Raw genomic sequence first — 26,688 nt, 5'->3', positions numbered from 1 at the left:
GGACTGTAGCCAATTTGCTGTTCATCTTACAACATTCCTTTTCCCATCTCAATGTTTTTGCACCAGCTGTTCCCCATGCCCAGAATGACTCCTCCTACACCTCCACATCTTAGAATCCCTATTGTTGTTCAGTCAAGTCCAATTTTTCAGGACCCCACTTAGAATTTTCTTGGCAAGGACACTGCAGTGATTTGCGATTTCCTTCTTCAGCTCATTTTACAGATAAGGAAACTGAGGCAACAGGGTTAAGTGACTTTCCCAGGGTCACAAAGCTAGTCAAGATCTGAGACCAGATTTGAATTCAGGAAGATGGGTCTTTTTTGATTCCAGGCCTGGCACTTTTTCTGCTTAATCACCTGGACCCAAATTACTACCTGTGCTTGTTGATGGACTGACTTGTAACTCAGGACGAATCCCTTACCCTCTCTGGGCCTCCAGTTCCTCATCTGTAAGGGAAGGGAATCACACAATATGATCTTGCTATGCTTTCCAGCTCAAAGTCCATGGCCTTAAGATCAGGTGTAACCAGTTTCTGTTTAAAGCAGCACAATTCTCTGTTCTCTCGGAGTTTGATAGAATCATAGAATTTCAGAACTGGAAGGGACTTTAAAGGTGAAATTCTGTAAGTAAAAAAGTAGGAAGAATTTTGCCTGAGGTCATACATTGAGGGAGACAGTAGTTGGGTCAGGGCTAGAGCTCAGGTTCTATTCAGCCCACATATGAAGAACCACGTTCTGAGTGTTCCTTGTTAGGAAGGACATTGAAAAACTGTAGGACCCTCAAGGAATTAAAATAGGATAATTAGGAGATTGGAGACATGACCAGGCTCTGCTGAAGGAATTGGAAGTATTTAGTGGTCAGAAAAGAAGACATGGTTACAGTAATAATTATTTTCAAATATTACAAAGGCTGTCAGGAAGAAGAGGGATTACATTTGTTCTTAGGAACAGAACAAGGACTACTGCATATAAATTTCAAGAGGCAGATTTCAGCCAGAAATAAGGGGGGGGACCTTTTTACTCCAGTTAAAGAAGGAATGGGCTACTTTGGGAAGTATTGAAGCCTCCCCCCATTCTGGAACTGTTTAAGGTGTTTAACCATGTATTAAGGTTGTTGTAGAGGGTTGGGATGCTAATTCTGGTATAAGTTTAATTCAGTATCCTCCATTTATCTCTTTTGAGATTCTGTTCTAATAGGAGATATCCAAAATATACACAGATAAGGGGAGGTCATATGAAACTATAATATCCTGTTTTCATTATTTTTATTGTTTCTATTATTTATTCTTTGATCAGTTCTTTAAGATTCAGTTACTTAGCTTCTAATTAATTTTTTATCTTTCTTCAAAGTCTCTCAAATATATATAATATATATTTTAACATAGTAAAGGATATATACATATATATATATATATATATAATATTTCTGATTATCTGCATTTGAAGATTCTTATATACCAAAACATGGTAAATTTTTATAAAGATTCCATGCTTGAATGAAAAATTAAAGATCCATTTTCACCTCTCTTTGATTATACTTAGTTTTGCAAAGGAAGTTGTTATTTTGTAATATGTTGTTCCAAGATTTTCTCTCTCTTAATATGGGAATTAGAGCAATCTTTTGTGATATTTAGTGTATTTCCTTGATACTTGAGACCTTTCTTGCCTCTCCCCTTCTCCCCCCTCTCCTTCCCCTCCCCCCAAATCTCTGAATTTTGGCTCTGATTCTCTTGGATATTTTCAGTTTAGGGTTTCTTTCAATGGGTCCCTGGTGAGTTCTCTGTATTTTCTCCTTTTATCTAGTTCTAATAGGTTTGTTTAATGATTTTATGAAATACAGCATCTAAATTTTTTGTTTGACTTTGGTTTCAGTGAGTCCCATAATTATTAAATTATCTGTTGGACATGGTTTCCTAGTTGTTGTCCTTGAAAGCAGATAACTTACATTTCTTAGATTTTTTTTTTAATCTTTTGACCTTATTCCATTTCTTGTCTTATGGAGACATTGAATCTGCTTGTTTCAATTAATTTTCAGGGTCTTCACTACTTGGAAGCTTTTATAACTTTAGTTCTAGGTTATTGATTTTTCTACTTTTCCCTGGAGAACTTTTATTTTACTTATAATTTCATTTTAAATGCCTTTCTTCATGTCTTCCATCCGTTCTTGAACCCCCCCCTTTTTCCTTCAGAGACTTTACTTGTATTTTTTTAGTTATTCTAACAGATGTATCTATTGGGTTTCTCTTAATTAGTACCATTTCTTCATTGTATTCAATATTTTATTTCCCTCCCCACTCCCCAGCCCTCACATCCATGTTGCTCCCATTCCTTTACTTCATTAGTTCCTAATTTGTTACTTTGTCCTAGCTCTTCATGACATAATTGTGTCCTGCTGTTTGGTCCTTTTCCTAATTTATAGAGTTTTTGTTGAAGAATTTCAAGTCCTTTGGTTTGTTTAAGAACGGACAAGAACTGTGGATTTCAGGTACCATAGAAATATTACTGGGTCATAGACTTGTGACATCTGTGGAGTAACCTAGTAGGAGCACTGTGGGCTGTCAGTTCCTTTGGAATGTCTCTCTAGTCCAAGTTCTACAGGATACAATTCTCCCTATAACATCCTTAGCAAGAGTGAAACTTCAGGTCCGTTTACCTGAGCTCCCATCTGCTTCCTTGGTGGAAGGTGTGTGCAAGAGCTAGCTTCTATCACTTGGTAAGAATTGATCAACAAATTTTCAATTTGAGTGTTTCCACCATGGAAATTGGTAAAAACAACAAATTAGGAATCGCTTTATCGTTTTGTTAATTGTCTGGACTTAAAATATTGACAGTATGGATTAAATTTAATAGTATGCTGCATATGTGTGTGTATGTGTATGTATGCATGGTTAACATTTACCATTACATGTCTGAATTGCAGCATTCTTCTTTTAGTATTCATGAAGTTTCTGGATGTCATTTTGTGCTGTCCTGAGGTGGATCAAATAACTTATTATTATTTCTCTTTAGCTCTCTTGATCATTATTTGACCTGGTACTCTTTTATATCTTTGCTATAATTTGGGAGGAAATATTCTATCAGTTTTCATGCCACATCTTAACCAAGAAGTCCCTGATAAAATTTTATAGACAAGTTTATATTCTAAACTGTCAATGCCATTGGTTGCTATATTTTTTTACTTGGCAAGATGATCAGTGTTTGTTAACTAAAACACGAAGTTCTTTTGGTTTCCTTTTTTTGGCAACTGATTTAGATTAGTTAAATGGCAAACATTTATTTTAATTGCTACCAGTGTCCTTTTCTCTACATTTTCCATTTTTAGTAGCACTAAGTTGTTTAACTGGGTCAGGTTGTTAAAGTTGTAACTACATAACTTAAGAAAAAATTCATCTGGTTTTGTATTAATTTTGATCTTATCTCTAAGATGGCAATGGCCTTTGACTACACAAATGGATTTTAGCATTATTAATATTATTGAGTCTTTTTCTATTTTTAAGTGTCCCAAATTTTCCTTTTTTCATGCTTTTACTTAGTTCTTGTCACATCTACTTTTTTTCCCCACAGAAAATATTCTTGAGTTATAGATGTGAGGCTTTTGTATAGTCTGTAACTCTTTGGCATTTCTAATTCCTTTCTCCTGAACCAAAATTTTCAGCATCTTCACATTTGCCCCCTCTTTATCTGAAAACGACAAAGTTTCAAAGGATATGTTGACTTAATATATAAGTTCTTATGAGTTCTTCATGGAATTTTTAGCCTTTTCGTCCTTTGAAATGATGTTGGTTTATCATTTGTAAATATTTCATTGTGGTCTTTTTGAAATTGCTTATCCTAGGGGTGGCTAGGTTGCGCAGTGGATAGAGCACCAGCCCTGGAGTCAGTAGTGCCTGAGTTCAAATCTGGCCTTGGACACTTAATAATTCCCTAGATGTGTGGCCTTGGGCAAGCCACTTAACCTCATTTTCCTTGCAAAAAAACAAAAGAAATTGCTTATCCTGAGTATTGCAACATAAGGTGATCAAATATAATATGAAATAATCTTTTGTTTTGTCTTTGATAGTATGAAAACTCCACCAGTTCTATTATTTACCTCTACAAGGAGAACCTGTTAGTTTGCTTTCATTTAGTTGTGACTTCTTTATTTCCTGTTTTGTTTTATAATGAAATTACCAAGCTTGAAATGATTCAGTTCTTCAGTGTTATATATGTTCATTAAATATTAGATAAGGTTCTTATATTTAAAGTACCAAGATCTAAGTTGACTTTTATCACTAAAATGTATATATTTCATAGCATTTTTTTCATTTTTCTTCCATTCTTATCTCTGACATAACAAAACTCAGTGCCATTTTGTATTTTTCATTGTTACATAGATTGCCATGACCAAAGAATTCTGTGCTATATTGCCAGCCTCCTGGAAAAGTCTCTCTGAATTTAGTTAAATTTACCTTAAAATGTATTCAATCTGTTTCTGTGACCACATACAGTTTTCCAATATCATAGAATCATCAAATAGTGTAGATTTAGGCTACTAGCTTGCCTCTATGCCATAATAATGCATCAAAACAGAAATTTGTAGAGTATACTTATAACTTATTTTGACTAATTATTAATAGTTTTATCATTACTGAATAAAATATAGGAGTAATTCACTATATTTGAAAGTTTAAAAATCACCCAGTAACAACTAGATCATTAATTAAATTCTTGGATGTTAATTTTTTTTTTTAATGAATAACGATCTTTCACATGAACACTAGATGGTGCAATTGTGTAAATGCTGTACAACTTGGAAGTACACATTTTCTACTTCAAAATGTGAGAATTAAATTGAATATTTTAGGAAATTAGTTCGTTGTAATTGATAGGAATTTTTTTGAAATACTGGAGAATAAATTTTATTAGGTTTTTGATAATTCAAATATAGAAAGTTTGTACTTGTGGCTGTACTACTAAATTATGTATTTTGCACATTTAAATAAAACAAACTATTAGAAAAATTTATCATATTCTTCAAACCTGTAAATATTTTCTACAGTATTTCCTTCATGAAGACAAATAAGTAGACTGATTTTTCAGCGTTTCTAATATATTCTAAAATGTCATTATATTAAAGCAATTATCTGTGATATAATTTTTTCATATAGTTGTTTAGCAAAAACTGGAAATGTAACATTTTCTTCTTGGTGGAGTTGACATATTGTCTTTTTATGTCTTTGTCTACTTTATCAAAATTTGTATTTTGAAATGATGAAGTCAAAAGAATAGTCAGCATATCTCATAATCTTGTAATATTTTATTTTACTGCTGCACTATGTATGACAAATTAGACAAAGATCATTTTAGTATAGTTTTTGCATATGTGTTCTGACACCTTGGATGTTTGAAAAATATTCTTTCTTTTAGCTTAACTAAAAAAAATTGTAATTCAAAGTCAAGCTTTGTTTCAAAATGATTTTGATTATGGATAAGTTAGCATATCCAAATATGGATAAGTTAACATTAAGTCTTTAGTGGCTTCAAACTACACTTTTGGGATTATTGGACTGTTAATACACAACTTTACTAGGACATCCCTTGTATACTCTGCTTTTATTTAATTCAAAGCTTCTTTTTATAGTGAACAGTATATTAGGTCAGTTAATATGCCAAATTCCAATAGACACATATTACATGTTTTTCTATACTTATGCTTTATCAGTTTTTAATAGAACTTGGTGTTATACTTTGAATGTTTTAAATTTTTATGATTAATTATATTAATTATTTTCTTAAATGTTGAATCTTCTTTAGATGACTGTATAAATTCAAGCTGATAATACTGAAAAATTAGATATGTTATCGTAGTCTTTTTTGTCAGGATTTTTGGGAAATTTTTGAATCAATATTCATTAATATAGTAGTCTTAAATTCCACTTCTTTGCTTTATACTTCCCTGGTTGAAGCATATCATACCCTAAGTGTTAGTTTTATATTTGTCTCATAAAAGAAATTTAGAGTAAACTTTATTCCTCAATTTTTGATAATTTATATAAAGCTAATTTTATTTAACATTTTGATAGGATGCATTTGTGAATCCATGTGGGTGGTTTTTTCCCTTATTAGTTCCTTTATTATATTGTTAAATTTCTCTTTCTGAGATTTATTTTTTAAAAGAGATCTCTATTTCAGATTATGGTAATTTGAATATTTTATATTTTTATAATCACCTAAGTGTCTAGCCAGTCCATTCAGACTTTAAAAAGACCAAATATATGAAGAATAATTCTTTTCCAGATTTTATTTCATCTTATACCTAAAAGAATATTCTTTAGAGCTTGTGCAGCAACAGAATAAGAATAAATATATATATATATATATATATATATATGTAACATGCATAGATAATATATGTTAATATTTGTGCATATCTTTACACATGCATATTTATATACTATGTGCATGAATATAGATATAACTATATTTTTTGATGTGTGTATGTATACATACACATATAAAATTATAGAATAGTGAACCAGACTCAAAGTTGAAAACAATGAGGACAGGTGGATTGCTTTTGGAATTGCAAAGCACCTTTTTCAGCCCCAAACTTCCTGTGGAAGCAAAGATCTACCTTATCGATATAAATATTTTACTGGCATTTCTATATGGCAAGGAGACTTGTAATACAACTTCCTCTAAAGGACTAAAGATGAGTACAACAGAAGACAGTGGAAAGGGACGTGTTGTTTGTGAGTAGAGTGCCACATTATAATCAATATAGAACTCCAAAGAACTATAGGACAAAAAGAAAACACAGCCTAATTATATGGTAAAATAAAGGGATGACAGATGATCAACTCTAAGTACTACACTGATAACTTTAAAGTGTTAGGAGAAAGTGAGAAGGAAGACTTCTAGCACTTTGATTAGAACTTGCTATTGGGAGGACATGGCTTAGAAATGTGACTTGAGTTGAGTAAATGGATGAAATCACAGATCCTTCTGAATATTTAACCTGTCAATATTTTTCCATTTCTTTTCATTTCTCCATTATTTTGCCATATGAATGATTGTATACAGTAGGACTGATCATTTTTTTATTTCTTTGTTTTAACTTTTTCTTTTGTCACATTGTTGATTTAATTTTCTCCTCTTATAAATTACATTAATTAAAGATTGTTTGAAAAATCTTTCTGAATAACAGCTTTAAGTTCTATTTTAATTCCATGTTGTTAATTTTTAATTAGTTGTCTCTATATATTTTCAAGATCTCATATTTTATCACAAATTTTGAGTTTTTATTTATTTATTTTCTAATTTTCAAAATTGTGAATTAAGTTATATTCCTCATGGCCTTTCTCTTTTTTTGTTAAAGTTTATTCTCAGCAACTTAATTTTTCCTTTCATGATTGCTTTAGTTATATCTCAGAAATTTGTTATGTCATCTTATTATTATCCTCTTTTGTGGAGATACTAACTTTTTTAAATTTGTTCCTTCACATATTCAGGATGTCATTATTAAGTCCATTTAATTATGTAAACTTTGCTTGCATTTTCTGCATTGGTTGTTATTTTTAGTGGGTTTTGTCCTTTCATAGTTTCTATAGATTTAAATAATTAGTTCAAATCTTTTCCCTTTTCCTTCTCTCCAAGTCTTGATTTTGAGTAATTTTCTTTTACCGATCCCTAAGAAGTTTTTCTTTTCTTTGTTCTCTTCGTTATTTTTCTTCCCTTCAGAGAATTGTCAGACTATCCTGAATTTTATTTCTTGATTCATGATTCATTTCCTTACTTTTATTTTATTATTACTTATATTCCTCGTGTAGTTAGAATGTCTAAGCATCAGGTTTGAATTCTCCTATCTAATCCCTAAATGCTCCCTAGTAAGACCTTGAAGCACTGCATATTTCCCTGCCAGTCTCTTGATTCCTTTGCCACCTTTTCTAGTGTCTCACAGTCTCCCTTTTTTAGGGCAGTACATCAATGCTTCACACTTGGACTTGGATACATTTCATTAGCAATGCCTTCATCAGAGTTTTTCTCATTACAATCCAGACTCTAGTTAGCTGTCAAATTTATCTTGTCACCCCCACCCTTATCAATTAAATTCTGGTGACTCCCCAAATGGCTAATCAGAGTCAGGTCAATAGACATTTAATAAGTACCAGATTCTCCGATGGGAATTCAAAAAAAAAAAGCACAAGATAGTCTCTCTGCCTTTAAGGAACTAAGAATCTAATGGGGGAAAGTACACATTAAAAAAAAAACCAGGAGAAAATGTTATCCAGAGATGGTCACAAGGAAGCCCTGCAACCAAAGGGGGAGATGATCTGAGGAGGCAAGAGATTAAGAGTTAATTTCATTTTGCAGAAGGATGAATTTCTGGAGATAATGTTTAGTAAAACAGCTTGGAAGGAACAGATAAGAGTTCTTGGTTGTTCTCCTTAAATGGCAGAGGCTAATGGAGGAGCTCTCCCCAGACTCTCTCCACCCCATGAGAAGGAGGGGAACTAGAGTCATGGAATGCTGAGGAAGAGGGAATTTCAGAATTCAAATTATCTTGTGGAATGATGAAAAGCAGCAGAGTGAGAAATGATAAGGAGACTTCAGTTACATCTAGAATCAAATATAAAATCTTCCGTTTGACTTATAAAGCCCTCATAACTTAACCCTTCATATCATTACAATTTTCTTATACCTACTGCTTTCCACATTCTCTATGATCCAGTGACACTGGTCTCCTTCCTGTTCCACTGTGAAGTAAAGTGATTTTCCAGGATCAACTCGCCATTATTGTATCAGACACTTCAACTTCCAACTCCATGCATTTTCTCTGGCTATTCCAGATACTTGGACATCCCTGCCTCCTGGCTTCCCTACTTCTTTCAGACCTCAAAGAAATCTTATTTTTTTACAAGAAATTTTCTGCAATCCCTTTAATGGTAGTGAGTTCTTTTGACTATCTTCATTTTATTTTATTTATAATCAGAAGAGCTCATACCATTAGGTATTATTAGCAAATTATTTGCCAAATTTACATTATATTTTCTTCAAGACTTTACTAATTCTTTCTTATGTTTTTTAGGATTATTTCTGTTGGTTTATCTGCAATTTTTTCCTCTGTTATTTTTGGTGTTTTATGGTTACTCTCCCTTTAATGGCTGTGAATAGACCTCTGAAGCTTGCTGCAGGGCTGCCTCAACTTCCTCAGGTTGGAGAAGATGTGGTTCATTGGTCTAAGTAATTGACCTCAGCTGGATTTTAGTCTCCTTTCTTTTATTCAGACCCAGTATGGTCATCCATACTTCTACCCTTTCTATTCTCCTCTTCTCTTTCTTTTCTTCACTTAACTTGTACATTCACCTAGTAATTTCATTCTAAAGGCATCCCTACTGTATAGCCAGATTCTTGGCCTCTCGGCTTCATGTTTCCAGCCCCCCCAGGATACCTTGTCAAAAGCATATTTGTTCCTTTGTCTGGATACCTCCTAATAAGCACATTTGTTCCTTGCCTGGGGAGAACCAGAATTTGCCATTTCTTTCCAGATAAAGGGGTGGGTGTATTAATCAGGGAGAGTTTATGAAACCCTTTGTTCCTTCATTAGGACTGAGTATGCTCCCTTGTGCTCAAAGCCATGGATGCTTGGATATTGGTGATAGTATGTGTGGAGGTGGGGAGTGGAATTCATAAATTTTTGGCTTTGTGGCTAAGTGTACTAAGCACTGGGGATAGAAAAAGAGACAAAAGAAAGTCCCTGCCCTCAAAGAGCTCAGAATGTAATGGGGGTAGATAGCCAACAAGGAAGATATAAGAAGCTGTATACAGGATGAATAGGAAATAATTAAAATAAGGAAGGGCCAAAATTAATAGGAGTTAGGAAAGTCTTCCTTTAGAAGATGAAGTTTTAATTGTGACTTGAAGGAAGCCAAGGAAGCTGGGAGATAGGTGAGAGAGAGCATTCCAGGCATGGCAGCCAGCCAGAGAAAGTGCATGGATCAGAGAGATGAGCATCTTGTCTGTGAAACAACAAGGATGTCACTGGATTAAAAGGTGCATGGTTGAGAGTTAGGTTTAAGAACACTAGAAAGTGGACCTGGGCAGAGGTCAGAGTATGAAAGGTTTTGAATTCAAAGCAGAGAATTTTGCATTTAATACTGGAAAAGATAGGGAGTCACTGGAGCTTAATGAGTAGAGGGGTGACATGATTGGATCTCCTCTTTTTTTTTAGTTTACTGGAACTTTTATTGTTAATTACAGAAAGCTTTAAGGCAAAAGAACAAAACAAAAATCATCAAAATTTAGTTCATTTAATAGCAACAACACATCCTGCCTCCCTGAACACCTAAGAAAGAGCAGAAGCTGCTGTCATGAGGAGAAACTGAGGCTCAGCCTACATTTGGTAAAAAGGGAGAAACTTGCACTTGAGTGGGTCAGCCATATTTTTACTAAGAAGCAAGAAAAGCAGGATATTGTGACCCATGTTAATTTTTTAGAAATCATAAAAATCTAAGAAGGAGCTCTAGCAACAAGCATAAGCTACATTGTGTGCTCCAACTGTTAGATATTCCATGAATCTAAGCCAAAATTCCCCAGAACTAGTCCTTTCTGAACTGTGTGGACCTGGACTGTCAGGACATTAGAAGAAACAAGTGAAAGAACCTCTTCCCCCCGACCCCAGATGTCCTCCAAAGAGCAGCCTACCCTGACACAGTCCCAGGTCTGCCCCACTTCCTCAAATCCACTCCCAAAGGTAAAGGCTCAAGGAAAATATCCCCAAGAATTAGAGGATAGAAGAAAGGCACAACCTAAGGATGGGCTGTTCAAAGAAACTAAAGCAAGAGCCAGATTGCCTCCTTCCAGCTGGGGCAAACCAGAGGGCCTCTTCTCTTTTAAAAGCCAAAAGCAACTTCTTCCATTGAGGAGACTGGGCTCTTCCACATTGTGGGAAAACTAGTTCAAAAACCAAGAAGGCTCTAAATTCTGTCATTGGAGGACAAAACTGTGCCATTCTCCTACCTCTAAGGCAGCCAACAGACAAAGGGGAGCAGCCTGAAATAGGGTGAGGAGCTCAGGAATTCTAAACACAGCTAGCCAATCAGGAGGCCACTGGGGTTATTTGAAGAAGGAGTCAGGTCAGGTCCCTGCTTCCTCTGCCAATCCCTCTCTGCAGGCTCCCACCATCCACTCAATCTCCATCTCTACCCAGACCCAAGTTCATGATGCAGTAATGGCGCATCATTCATCTAGCAGAAGGAAAAAGCATGATGGCCTGGCCAAGTCTGGCACCTCTCAGACCTATGGCAGTGATAGACAAATGGAACAAAAGAGTGACAGGTTGGAGGTAAAGGAGGTGGTGGTGGGGCTCAATGAAAAACAGAAAAAATAAAATAAAACCAGATCCATATGTTCCCTTCCCCCAGACACACGATAGGAAAGAAGATGCAGTATCTCTGAGAGAGAAGAACCTCTGGTTCCATATGTGGCACTTACAATACTCAACAGCATTGTGCTGGGTGGCCATCTCCAAGTTCTTACACCAGTAGCTTGGATCCCAGACACATTGCTCAGTTCCCAACAAAGGCTTGTGAGCAGTTTTGGGACAAGCTCCAGTTTTCAGACACAGAATATTTGGGTCCATCTCATTGTGCAAGGCTTCAATCAGTATGGGATTGTACTGCTCCATAAACTGATCACACTTATCCTTGTAGTCTCTGGGCAACATGCTACATGCCTTCTGCAAGGTAGTGAGGATCATGGCCTGGGTATTGTTCTTGTCCAGGTTCCGGTCTAAATAACCATCAATCTTGCACAGTTCACAGAAGGTACACTCCTCAGCTGGGCCACACATTCACTGACTTTTTGCTTTGGCAAAGGTTAAGCAGGCTGCAAATCAGATGAGGGCTGGTCTTGTTCAGGAGGAGGTCCAAGATGGCTGGGCCATAGAACTCCACCAGGTCTTGGCGTTCTTCAGCCATGGACTTTGGGAACACGGAGCAGACCTTCTCAACTGCATGTATCATATCCTCCTTAGTCTTGTTGCCTTCCAGCAATCTGATGATCTCTTTTTATGACATACTGGTACAGCTCACAAGTGAGACCAACCTTCATCTGGACCGAGGCCTTCTTGACCAACTCCACCAATTCCAGTGCAGGGATCACTTTGGTGGCCGCCACCTTAGCTGAGACCAGAGCCTGCAGAGGCATTTCCTTCCCTTTTCAGAAGCCATAGAGGCCACTAGGTTGCATTTGCATCATCATCTGAATAGCAATGTCAGAATATTGGCTGATTTAGATGTTGCACATGTCTGACATGCCAGGTCCAAGGCGGTTACACTCTTCCTTGAGATGATCCACTAAGGATTCAGTGAAGGAGGAAATGGTCTTGATAGCATTCTGAACATCCATCACAAACTTAACACAGTCTTGGCACACATCTTCCTCTTCATCCTCTGTTGGAGGGGGCTTTTTCTGGTCTCTTCCTGAGGTTAAAGGAGGAGGGGAATATTGGCCATGAATGGAGCCACCACTTGGGATATATCGGCTTCAGAGATGGAGTTGGATTCTAGTTCCTACTGATGCTGGCTCAGAATTGCCAGATGACTCTGAAGGGAACAGCAAAATATGAGGGCACTACACACCTCCTTAGGATTGCTTGTTTCCCCTTCAATTTCATTGATGATAATTGGGGAGCAGGAGTCTATTATCTCCTTGCACTTTGTCACCCAATCCTCTTGAGGAAGCATCTCATACTCCTCTAGGTAAACCTCACTTTTAACCTCAGTGCCATTTTGTTTCAAAAAGTTATCAAAAATTGTAACCACCTTTTTACACACTTCACAGGGGATAGATTTCATGGTGGGCTTGCTCCAAATAGCCTTCTGGCAGTGTTGGACAGCTCCAATGCTGTCTTCAAATCCCAACACCAGACCTGGGAACCCTTTGCACATTCTTCCTTCTTGAACTCAGGGCCAGCCAGAGCCACGCCCAGGAAGCTAGGCAGGAGGAGCAGAGAGAACACCATGTCTCCTGTGGACACTGCTGACCTGCAATGTCTGGATCTACTCTTGAGGAAATTCCTTCTGGTGGCTGAATGCAGAATGTAGAGAGAGTCTGGAGGAAAGTGGACCCACCAGCAGGCATGAGGTGAAGAAAGCCTGCTCCAGAGAAGTGGCAATGTCAGTGGAGAGAAGCAGCATAGTCAAGAACATTCAGAGATCAAATCCTCAGACCTTGGCTATAGCTTGGCTATAAGTGGTGAGAGAGTGAGCAGTTGAGAGTGATGACAGTGCCCCAGGTTTTGAGCCTGGGACATTGAGAGGATGTTATTGCCATTGACAGTAACAGGGAAGTGTTTTGGGGGAAATACACTTGAGTTCAATTCATTTTTGTACATGTTGAGTTTCAAATGACTTCTGGAAATCCAGTTAGAGGTGTTGGAAAGGCAGTTGGTGATAGAAGACTTTAGGTGAGCAGAGAAGTTAGCAGAGGATAGGTAGAGTAGAGAATCATTACCATTGGGGCGGCTAGGTGGCGCAGTGGATAAAGCCCTGGCCCTGGAGTCAGGAGTACCTGGGTTCAAATCTGGTCTCACACACTTAATAATTACCTAGCTGTGTGGCCTTGGGAAAGCCACTTAACCCCATTTGCCTTGCAAAAGCCTAAAAAAAGAATCATTACCATAGAGATTATGATCATGGTTTGTAATTCTTTTATGGAATAGAAGGATGAAAGTATTTTAAGAAAATGAATAATTTACTATCTTGCTGGTTCCTCAATTGCTTATAAATACAGTGGTCTAGCATGTAGTTCATTTCTTTAATTTGATGATCTACAGACAGTTATTACTATCTAATAGACATAAATGTTTACATGTTCTTCAAAGGTTTCTTTAAGCTTAAAAACCATTTTGTCCAAAGAGATTCTAGTTGGTAAAGCTTTCTATTTCCTTTCAATTATTTGGAACATATGAGACTTGTGAATGATGGGAAATTTAGGTCAATATGTACATTTCATTAATTGAAATGCTATTTGGTAATTAGGTGGTATAGAAAAAATTCAGCATCTTATTAATTCAGACTTTTCCTAATCACTTTCACCACTGACCTCTTTTGGCCTTAGAATATCCTCAGCATCTATAAAATCTGGTTGGTGGGAAAGTAATACCTCTAGGATAAAATTCTGGAGCAACACAGAGGAAATTAAAGTCAATTTTGGGGCCAAAATTACCATACATAACTTTATTTTTACCTTAGCTTATTTTATTTAATATAGGGAATTCTTAAGGTAAAAAAAAAAAATTGTCACTAACAATGCAGGTCTTCATCTCTTCCCCAGTGGACATTCTTTGGGAGCTAGCTACCTGGACCATTGTGAGGTAAAGTGATTTGGCAGGATCAGCCCGCCATTGTTTGTCACTTAGAGGAATTTCTGAAAGCTTAGTTCTTAGTGTATCAAATACAGTCATTGGCCATATGCAGCCCACACCAGACCAATGAAAATTATTTCTCAGCTTTCTGCATTTTCTTTGATTGTCCCTCCAGTCTGGAATGCTTTCCCTCCTCCATTCTGAAGCCTTATCTCCCTGGTTTCCTGTAGCTCCCAACTAAAAACTCACCTCCTACAGGAAACCTACCCCAAGCCCCCTTAATTCTAGTGTCTTCTTATTTATCTCCTATTTAGCTATTTGTTTACATGTTGTGCCCTCCTTCAAGGCAGGAGTTAAACTTTTTTGAAATTCTTGCATCCTCAGCATTTAGCAGAGTGATAACCATATAGTAAACCTTAATAAATGTTTATTACTTGCTTGAACAAAATAAAATATAATAATATAATAAAACATAATTTTAATTTGAGATTTTCTTAAGGCAGTAAGTGGCCCTCAGGGTTTGTTTTTCTCTATTTTAGTAATCCCTGTGTCTGTTTGAGTTTGACAATACATCCTACTTAAGTGAAATGAGAAGTTCCATCCCTATTTCCTATAGCATTAATTGATGCATTGTGTTTTTGAGGTATTATGTTTATATGTCGTTGAGTGTAAGCAAGAGTTATGATCTACTGTGCCATTATGTCATTATATGCTGTGGATCATAAAAAAATCATTGATGCTATTTTCCTGCATGCTATCTGCATGTGTTTGGTGTACAGTAAAGAGAATGAATGAAGCCCTGGTCTAGTAGAAGTTAAAATAACCAAAAATAACATTGGTAAAACAGTCAGGTCACAGGAGGTCACACTTGATTCTGAGAAGGGAAAATAATGTTTATTTAATGCCTACTCTGGGGCAAGCATTGTGATAAAGCACTTTTTTTAAACAAATAAGGTCATTTGATTCTTACTACAATTGTCGAGGGAGGTGCTCTTCATTCTTATATTTCTCATTTTATAGTTGAGGAAAATGAAACAAACAGAGGTTAAATGACTTGCCTAGGGTCACACTATTAATAAGTTGTGAGGCCATATTTGGACTCAAGTCTTTCACTACACCACCAGCTGCCTACGATGACAGTGATTTCATCATTCATTCCCTAGTCAATCTAGAATCAATCTAGAAAAATGGAAAGATGTTTTGAGGTAAGAAACTCATCAAGAGAGAAGAGTCATTTTTGAGGCATATGTACATAAGGGACACACCTCAGAATCTAACTCAGACTCCTAAGTGTTCCAGAAATCTAGGGAGGATTCTTTTTATCAGTGATGGAAGACCTAAGAAAACATTTGAAAGACATTCTGATCAGTGAGATCATCACAGAATCCAGCAGCTTGTATTCATCACCTATCATTTTGGTACTCAACAAAGGCAAGTTCAAGTTTCTAATAAACAGGAGAACCTATAGGCAGATAAACATAATTGTGTGTGTGTGTGTGTGTGTGTGTGTGTGTGTGTGAGAGAGAGAGAGAGAGAGAGAGAGAGAGAGAGAGAGAGAGAGAGAGCGCTTCCTTTGCCTGCCTTCTGCCTCTTTACCTGTGGCCCTTTCTTTCTCCTAGTCCTTCCAGAACCTCCACTTTGAAGAAGGGTCTAGAACAGCTACATTTTACTGTCTGAACTTTGCCACCATGTATCAGTCACCTTTTCATTCTGTTTCTGTATGCCCCCCCATCAGTGTACTCTTCTCAGATCTTCCATTTTTAGTAAAGGCCCCCAACTAGTCATGCTTCACTCTCTAAATTCCCCCACCATTTAGGTACCTCTTCTTTTTCAACCCTCTTTCATGAATTGTCTTTCCCCATGACTTTTGACTTGTATTTGTATCTCTAGCTCTTAGCAGGGTATATGGTGTATAGAAAGCACATAATATCCTTGTTTTCCTTGTTGATGTAGACAAGTCTTAGAAGCAAACAGGAGCTGAACCCTGTCTGTGCTATAGCCTCTGTAGAGCTGGGGCTGCCACTAAGAACACATTGGTGGGATACCCTGTTTTTTTCCTACACATGGTCATTCTACATGTGAGGTGGTAGTTGATCTATTTTGAAGGGGACCATAGGTGTTGCCTTGACTCATGTGTGAACTAGACTTAAGTAGGGCAAAGTTAAACAAAGGTATCAATTTCACTCTCTCTTCCAGAGTCATTGAAGTTCAGTGGTAAAAGTAAGAATGACTGGCAATGTTCTAGGATCCAGTGAATGACCTTGGCTTCTTCAGTGTCTGACTAACTCTAAGCTCTCTGCTTCTGCCATCTTCATAATCATCAGAACAATTAGTTCTTATCTGTTCATTCTGCCAGGGGACATCATTACATGCTTGGGGTAAAATCTTCACCCCATCCCAGATCACTGTTGCATTTGAGACCTGTCAGTTAGACTCAACCTGGTTTAGTCCATTTATTAAGATGGTTTACTGGGGATGTGGCTGCTATATATGTGACATTTTGGAGCTGCTGGTGAGAGTTGGATGTTTCATGAGCAGCCCTGAAAAGAGGGACCACCCTCCTTAAATACGTATTTATGTATATGTGTATAAATGTATATATGCAAGCTTATATAGATATATAGAACTATTATCCTAAATTTTTGTTCTTATAGCATTAAATTAATTTTAAACAAATTATCTTGGTTTTTAGCATGGTATTGAATATGATATTCATACTTCAAACTTTTTAAGTTTGGTCTCAGTGGGAATCCTCACATTTGATATGCTCTGTTAAATGTATTGTTCATTCAAATCCCATCAAAGATATTGCTATGTAGGCACTTATTTTGAATAATCTTTTTAATGAGCAAAATCCTGCCTTTTAGCTATGTAGAAGATGGTTGAATGTGAAGAGATAGACATACGTTCATAAGTTAATTATTTGAAAATAGAAACCTTAGTTTCTTCAGGTTCAAGAGAAGTAGTTTAGGCATCTGCCCACATGTATTTAAGATGTATTTAGGTAAGTCTTATGCAGAGTATATGGGGAGTGAGACATAGAACCTTCATTAGGATTTTTACAGCTAATTCCTCATATGCTAACTGAAAATGGAGTCCAAAGAGATTTGTAAGGGATATCAAAATATAAGTTGGCCTATAAGGTCTCATTATTTACTGATTATTAACTAACCTCTGCCATTGGTTTAACTGAATACTATAATAATAAACTTAACACAATACCATAATATACTTAATACAATAATTAAAAGGGCTTCTTGGATCTAAGAATGAAGAAAAATTATTCTTTTACATTTATTTGGAAGTATTAATTTAGAACATGGTTTGAAGAAAGGACTTCAGAATCTTTTCTTTGTATTTTAAAATAACCCTTTGAGGTACAAAATATAGTAGAACACTTCCAAAAATGGATATTGGGGGGGGGAGACTGGTGAGTTGGATTTAGCATGATTTAATAACTTTCCATGAGAATTCTAAGAAAACTTTTATGAGAGTAAAATGAAATAAGAAAAAAATATTTTTTTAAAAAAACACTATACAGGGGTGGCTAGGTGGCACAGTGGATAGAGTACTGGCCCTGGAATCAGGAGTACCTGAGTTCAAATCTGGCCTCAGACATTTAATAACTACCTAGCTGTGTGGCCTTGGACAAGCCATTTAACCCCATTGCCTTGCAAAAAAAAAAACTTAAAAAAAACACTATACATATAAACAGTATTGATGATTTTCACCAAGTTAATTAGAATAGATTTTTATTGGGTAAACTGAGTGATACAATAGTTTTTTTAAGTACTATTTTCAATAATAAAGCTATTTTCTGCTCAAACTACATGATTTTTATAACAAAATAATACTAAATTTATTTTAATTTCTTTTATTGTTTTCATTGTTATTTATTGAATTAAAGTGAGAAAATTATAGCTTTCTAAACTATTTTTGAGTGAAATTCTATTAGACAAACTTCATCTTTTCTTTCAGGTGGTTAAGGTTGGCCACCATTTGATGAATTTTTTTTCACATGCCAAATTCTATATACCAAAGACCATTTATTATTATTAGAATGATGAAGGTCCCTACAACAGTGAAATCATGAATACATAAGATATTGAGTATTTATTTAAAAAGAAACCTCTCTTTCCAAGCAAACTATGTAACTTCTTAGAAGTTATAAAATAATTCATGTCAGATGATCATTACTTTTAAAATATTTTCTTATTTTTCACATTTCAAATTACTGAAGTAATAACATTTAAAAAAGAAACAATTTGCTATAGTAAGAACAAATAATTCCTAAAGGTCAAAGGACATGTTTATAACTCTATTGAAAGCATACTCTTGTTGTTATTGTAGAATTAATAGCCACGGCATTGCAAATTTAATTCTAATGGGAACTTTCTTAGTATATTTGCATTTTTAAAAAACTGTAAAAATAAGCACATCCACTTTTAATGTTTTAAATTCATTTAATGTTAAAGATTTTTAAAATGTAAGAGGATATAGCTTTTTAATCTTAGATTGCTTCTAGATTTTCTCAGTATTGTGACAATTTGTAACTGTAAGGTTGATTTAATGATGATAATATTAATAGCAATAATAATAATATCTAACATTTATATAGTATTTTCTAATTGCAATGTGTTAAGTGCTGTATAATTATTATTTCATTTGATCCTCACAACAACCCTGGAAGATAGGTGCTATTATTAGTGTTACTGTGAAATTTATTTGATAAGTATTTTAGTTTCATTAGATAATATGTTTCAGGAGCTTTTATTTTATGTTAGTTCTGTTAATGTATAGAGCAATACTTTGTTAATATTTAATAGATATACATTTAGCATCATAATGAATATCTTTCTTGCCTAAAGTCAGGTGACTAGACCATATTATATCTCTTTTCCAGCCCTAAGATCTCTCATTCTACATAGTTTCCACATCACAAATAATATAATTTAACAACTAATTGTTAAAATAACTAAATTTTTTTCTTTTTGGTTTTGCAAGGGTTAAGTGATTCACCCAAGGTTACTGAGGTCATATTTGAACTCAGGTCCTCCTGACTCCAGGATAGGTGCTATATTAGCTGTGCCACCTAGCTGCCCCCTAAGTTAAATTTAATATTCCCTCAGTTTGGTTTGGTTTGTCTGGATTATAAAAATAATTTTTTTCAGTATTTTGGAGCTAATAATTTCCTTTTTTAATTTGACAGATTACAGACTTTTTTTAGAGAGTATAATATAAAACCTGAAATCTCAATTATATTATAGCTTCATTTGAAAAGATATTTAACATTTAATAAGGTGGTTTTAATACTATTCTTCCTAAACATTCTATATATTTTAGAATTGCTTCATTAATATTCTTTTCTTTTCCTTTTTCTTTTTGTTTTCACTATTGCTTTTCCCTTCCTCTTTATAAATCTCACTGTCTACCAATTTTCCTCAATCCAAATTAAAAGCCTCCCATATATCTAATAGGTGTAGGCAAGCAAAATAATCTCTAATAAATAAAAATCACTCCTATCTTTTCTTTTTTGTTTGTTTTTCTGTTTGCAGGGCAATGGGGTAATTATTAAATAATTAAGTAATTATTAAGTGTCTGAGTGAGTCCAGATTTGGATCCAAGTCCTCCTGACTCCAGGGCCAGTGTTCTAGCCACTGTACCATCTTGCTGCCCCAGTCACCCTATCTTATAACAAATACCTGGAAGTAAGCAAATTCACTCATCATCTATGTCATAAAATGTGTCTCAGTCTGTTTTCAGTCACCTCTTTGTTAAGAAATAGTAGGTTGATTAATTATTCATCTTCCAGAGTCATGTTTAAGATTTTTATACATAGCATGTGTACAATTTAAAAATATTTAGTGTAATGCACTTACCTAACATCAATAAACATTTTAGTATACCAGGTACAGAAGAGAAGGTTATATGTGTAACTTCAAAGTTCAATTATTACATGCATATATATATATGTATATATTCTATATATACATATGAAAGTTAACAGTAGTAACTTGCTTATCTGTGACCCCACTTTTGAACTTTCTTATGTTCATTGCTATTTATTTCATTGAAAATCTTGGGGTGGCCAGGTGGCTCAGGGGGTGGCTAGGTGGTACACTGGTCCTGGAGTCAGGAGGACCTGGATTCAAATCCCCTGCCTCAGATGCTTAATTATTACCTAGCTGTGTGACCTTGGGCAAGTTACTTAATCCCATTGCCTTGCCAAAAAAAGTACTAAAGAAAATCTTTTCTTCTCTTTCTTTTTGAATCCTTCTCACTGTCTACCAATTTTCTTCAATCCAAATTAAAAGCCTCCCATATATCTAATAGGTGTAGGCAAGCAAAATAAATCAGCACATTGGCTATATTTAAAAATTTACCTTTCAATGCTAAATCTCTCTCCAAGAGATTATTCATTGCAGTGAATGTAGTCATTGTGTCTACTGTTTTCCTGCTTCTCTGAATTCATTCTGCATCAGTTCATCCTAGACTTCCCAGGCTTCAAGCAATCTGTTTGTTTATATTTTTCATTTCTTTCGGTTCAGCAATATTGCATTATATTTGTATATCTTAATGTGTTCAGTCATACCGCAATCGATGATACTGTCTTTAATTCAAGTTTTTTGTTACAACAAAAAGTTCTGCTATAAATTTTTTTTAAATTTGGAACCTCTTTTAAATTTTGGAATTTTTTTTAACATTCTTAGGGTGTGTGTCTAATAGTAGGATCAAAAGTTGCCTGGTGTAATGCCTTTGGCTAAATTATTTGAGTATTGCTATCCAGAATCAGATGAATTCACAATTCTACCAACAGTACATTAGTTTGCCCCTCTTTCAACAGTGGTCACTTTTTTCTTTTGTTATCTTTGCATTCAGATCAGTTAACAAGCATTTATTAATCACTTATTATATATCAGTCACTGCATTGGGTCCTAGGGATATATAGACAAGAAAATGAAATATTTGCTATTGTTAAAGAGCTTACATGGGGGGGGGATAACTTGTACGTAGAATAGTACATATATGCAAAATTGAAAAAAGATAAATGCAAAGTAGTTAAATATGGTGTAGTCAGTGAGGTGTAAGACTAATGGAAAAATCAGGGAAGACTCTGTAGAAGGTAGGACTCTGAAGTGAAGAGAAAATGTATTCTATCCTTATGGAATCTTAGTGCAAAGAGTTGCCTAGAGTTAAGAGATGGTGGTACCATGTATGAGGAACTGGGATGTGGCCAAATTGGATAGGCTGTAGATTTCAGGAAGGAGAGTAATGTATAATGAGATTGGAAAGGTAGTTTGGGGCTAGGTTTTTGAAGAGTTTTAAAAGTGAAACAGAATAATTTATTTTTGGTCCTAGAGGCAATAAAGAACAATTGAAATTTATTGATCAAAGAAGTAACTTTGGCAAACTTACAATTAAGAAAACTTTGACATCTTTCATTAAAAGAACTCTGATCAATTCAATGAATAATCTCTTGGGAGAGAGATTTAGCATGAAAGGTGAATTTTTAAATATAGCCAATGTGCTGATTTATTTTGCTTGCCTGCACCTATTAGATATATGGGAGTAGATTGGAGTAAGGAGACTTGAGGCAGAGAAATTAGAAGGTCATTGCAATTTAAGGGATGAGCTAATCCTTTCATCAACTATTATGTGAATAGAAAAGGGACAGAAGGGGAGTAAATCATGGGGAATGAATGAGAATGAGGAATCAAAAGATGACAAGGGATGATATGGGAGACTGGAAAGATGATGGTGCCTTTGACAGAAATAGGAAACTTTGACAGGAAGATTTTGGGAGGGAGATTATGAGTTTTGTTTTGGACTTATTGAGTTTGTCAAGTCTCTGGAATATCCAATGTGAAATGTCCAAAAGGTAGTTAATGATTTGGGATAAGTGCTTAGGAGGGAGGCCGAAACTGGATATATAAATGTGAAAGTCAGTTGCATTGAGATGATAATTTAAGTTCATAGAAAATAATGAAATGTAAAGGAAAAAGAGAAGTTCCAGGGCAGACTTGTGATCATGATGTGGATGATGGGTCAGCTAAGGAGACTATGATGAAATCTTTAGTCAGGTAAGCTAGAAGGGCATAGTGTCATTAGAATACAGAGTGGAGAGAGAGGGCATTGTCAACAATGTCAGAAAGAGAAGAACAGTCAAGTAGTATGAGAACTGAGAAAAGATCATCAGAGTTGTCTATTAAGAGACCACTGATAAGTAAGAAGGGAGTAGTGTCAGTTGAGATGAGATCAGAAGCAAAATTTCAGAGTTGACTGTGAAGATATTTTCTTCTAGGCAGCTTTATCAAGTTTGACCAAGAAATAAAAGTAAGATAGATATAGGATGATAGAAAGTGTATTAGGTTTGGTAAAGGTTTTTTGAGGATGGGGAAACAAGCATGTTTAAGGAAAATAGAGAAGAAACTAATATTGAGGAACCAGTACAGACTAAGATTAAAGATTTAAGAATGGAAGAATAATTGAGGAGCCATGTACTAGGCTTCAAGGCAACATGTAGAGGGTTGACCCTTGGCAAGGAGAGAGGTCACCTTATTATTAGAGACTTGAAGAAAAGAAAGTGAGGTATGATGTTGGGGGTTTGGAGAGAGAAGAGGAGAAAGTGAACTCATGTCAAAGGACCTCACTTTTTCTGTATGATAATAAGGTGTGAGGTGAGACTTCAGTTACTTTAACTTGAATTTCTTCTATTAGTTATTTGGAACATTTTTCATATGGCTGTTGATAGCTTGTTGAATTTAATTTGATTGGAGAGATACTTTAAATGCTGTTTGAATTCTGAACTGTTACTTTGTGTTGCCTCTATTTTTATTAGATTTTTCCCCTTTACTCATGATTTATGCAATGCTTTATTTATTATTGTGTTATTATTTAAAATACTCTATTCAGAGTTCTCAATACTATTTTGGTACTGTGTTGTCAAGATCTGTTACATAAATAAATAAATTTCCAATAGGATATTTTATATTTAATGCAAAACATCTGAATCTAAGATGCACTTTTTATATGGAATGGGGATAGGTAGATATTATCTTTTATGATACTGTTCACTTTATAATATTCTACATATTTCAGACTCACCAAGACATAGTCCTCCAGGCAGTTCAGTGGTTTAATCATCACCTGATGAAATGGTGTGGCTTTTATTATGGGCTTCATTTTTCCTGAGAAATATGAGAGTAGAATAGTTTGTTCATTTAGCATGTCAGGTATTTGTGTAGCACTAGGCAATGCCTGTTCTGTCAAGCCTCATCTCATTCCTTGAAAAAAATCTTTTATCTTCTAACGATAAATTCTACAAATTCTTATTTAGAAATTTAGCTTATCCATCAATGTCATTTATTAAGTACCCATTGTTTGCATAGGTCTTAATTAGAATAATGATATGTTGCAGCAGCAGACAATTCCCCCTTCAAGATACCTATAATCAAAAAGATATGCTGATTAATGCACTTAAGGAAAAAATAATAAAAAAACATACTTAATGACAAATAGTTACAAAAGTTAAGAACAATGGTTTACCAAGTACTATTAACTATCTATAACAATACCTATTGATTATATAGTGCTGTGCTAAGTGCTTTATAATTATTAATCTCATTTAATCCTCACAACCTTCTCTAAGATGAGGGAACATTTAAATGATTTGCTCAGGATCACATAACTATTAAGTGTCTGAGGTTAGAGTTGAACTCTGATCTTCTGGAGTATAGAGGATGGTCAAAAACAAGCTTTCTTAAAGGAACTGTCATATATGGATTAACACTGGGAGTGGGGGAGGTGGTGTACTTAACATTTGGCCAACTACATGCAAACCTTTGTTAGTTGTTGTATGGGATATGGAACTTTCCTCTGAGTGGCATGTATTTCATTTGTCCCCTTGACCAAGGTACCTTCAGCTTCCACTTTGGATTCAGAGGCACAGTCAAACTGACCTTCCCTTCCTTCCGTTCTGCTCTCTGGGCTTTGCTCCCTCCTCCCCACTGCCTCATTGGATTTTTTTCTTCTTTCAGGACACATCTCAGATGCATGAAGTCTTGCCTGTTCCCTCCCTTGCCACTCTGTATTGAACCTCCTTCAACACATATTAACTTTGTGCTTATACTGTAGTTATTTTTAGATGCACTCATATACAAACTTAACATGTCAGCTGTTGCCAAGAGCAGTGGTTTCATTCTTTGTACTTGTATTCCCAGCACCTAGCACAAAATCATATGAGGTACTTCATAAATATTGGTTGATTGATTGATTTTTCCTCAGGAACGATTAATGGATTTAACAGAATCCATTGTTGCCTCAAGAATGTGAGTTTTAACCTGAAGACTGTAGGTATTGGTAAATGTGAGCTATTTATCAGCTGCAAAGAGTAAAACCATGGAAGGAGATTATGATACAGTCTTCCACAATAAAATGAAAATGCAATTTAACAGAATGACATTTTTGAATAACTCAGGATCATTTGTGTTGACTGGTTTACGTTTTATGATAAGGTTCTCTTTTTAATTATAACTGACATTTCCATAATGCTTTAGAGCTTACAAAACACCTTGAATTTGTTATCCAATTTGATCTTCCTTCCAACACTGAGGGAAACTGAGGCTAAGAAAGGGTTAAATTACTTGCCTATGATAACATTAGTAAGTGACAGCAGTAGGGATTGAAAACAGGTCTCTCCTAAGTACAAATCCAACTCTTTTCACTATACCATCCTATAATTCTTTTTCTTTTTCTATTTATTCCTCAACCAAATGGCATTATATTATTTCTTGTGGGATTCATGAGTGTCATTTCCTTCATTTGAACTTATGAGAATTTGGGTGTTATTTTTGCATTGAATATCACTTTTGTTTGTGTCTAAAATCAACTTGATTCATATTTGGTTATCTCTGACACTTATCTAGGGTGAGACATGGTACTTAATTTGCTCATATAGATGATGAAATGACTAAGTCAAATTTTCCTTTTAACACTTTAACACTTTAATTAGAGTTTTATGATATATTCAAGTCTATTACAATATACTTAGGAGTGGCAGCTTTAACTAGACCACAAATGATAATTTATTTAAAACATAATTTGGTATTTCTTAGAAAAAAAGACTTGGTTAATGGTCTACTTTCTAATAAAAGAAAGACTATAAAATTTCCTTAAGTACAGGTATCTTATTCTATATATAGCTCTATGTAAAATATGATAGGTAATATTGAGTTTTGGAGAAATGCTCTTTTTAAAATAGTTTTATTGTTTTTTGTACCTTATTTATAAAAGTTATAGTTATATATGGTAAATTTATCTTGAACTTAAGTATCTGATTTATGACTTGACTTTTCATTACAGACCATTTTGTGATATAACCAACTTTTCATTAAAGGTATTTCATCAAAAATATAATACTACTGTGGAAATAAACTTGATTCCTCATGATTATGTCTATTTAAGACATTTCTCTAATTATAAGTAGGTATAACCTATTTAACTTCTACATAACTTATTTCTGCCTTATGAATGAATATATTTTACCTTTTGAAATTCTCATTTTAGAGTGACTATCTCAGTTCCTATTTACTTTGACTAGACATGAGACTAGAGCATGACTGTGATGTCCCTTCATGAGTACAGACAGTATCTTGGAGAGTTTGGAAGTGTAATTTCTAGAGCTATACTCACAAACCTCCTCTACCTGTATATTCCTAGCCCTGATTGTCAGTTAATGCCTCTCAGTTAGGCAGTCACAATTGTCTTTTAGAAACAGTATTTAGATAGTACAAAAACATACCTATAAATTCTATAACATATATAGAATTCAGAGGGAAAAGGGCTCAAGCTTAGAAAAAGTGAGCTGATTCTCATCCTTACAAACTATTTTGTCAGATATTTTACTGAAATCAATTTTTTTCTCTACTATTCACCACATCTATCAATCTAGTAGCCATATCAAAAAAAAAGCAGAAATTAGGTTAATTGGATATTACTTGTTCTTCATAAATTTATGCCTATGCTTAGTGATGCAGTGCCATATTTCTATGGTCTTGCAAAGTATCTCTTAATAAATTTAGAAGTTTTTCAAGTTTCAATATGAAGCTCATAATTCAATACTTTCATGAATTTGCTGTTTTCCTTTATTTTTGAAATGGAAATTATATTTGCTCAATCACACCTATTAAGTTCCTTCATTTCCCTGGGATGTCAGTGGATTATACTGGAGAGTTGAACCTATGCAGTGATACTAAGTGTTCTCTTGTAATTTTTTTCTTCTTTAGTTTGCTCTTAGTAATGTTTGTTCTATTTTTATCACATAAAGATAATTAAGGATTTATA

The 26,688-nt window shown here is 34.9% G+C and overlaps 1 protein-coding gene and 1 pseudogene across 5 annotated transcripts in view; one reads left to right on the top strand and one right to left on the bottom strand.

The window, feature by feature from the left end:
• WDPCP (WD repeat containing planar cell polarity effector) overlaps positions 1-26,688 on the top strand; it is a 416,945-nt gene that overhangs the window by 53,832 nt on the left and 336,425 nt on the right. The gene's annotated exons all lie outside the window — the stretch shown is intronic.
• LOC141493133 (prosaposin pseudogene) lies at positions 11,221-13,002 on the bottom strand (annotated as a pseudogene).

Source organism: Macrotis lagotis, chromosome 1, assembly GCF_037893015.1.
Source record: "Macrotis lagotis isolate mMagLag1 chromosome 1, bilby.v1.9.chrom.fasta, whole genome shotgun sequence".
NCBI classification, from domain to species: Eukaryota; Metazoa; Chordata; class Mammalia; order Peramelemorphia; family Peramelidae; genus Macrotis; species Macrotis lagotis.
The sequence above is the reverse complement of the archived record's forward strand: the minus strand, read 5'-3'. Positions and strand labels throughout refer to the sequence as shown.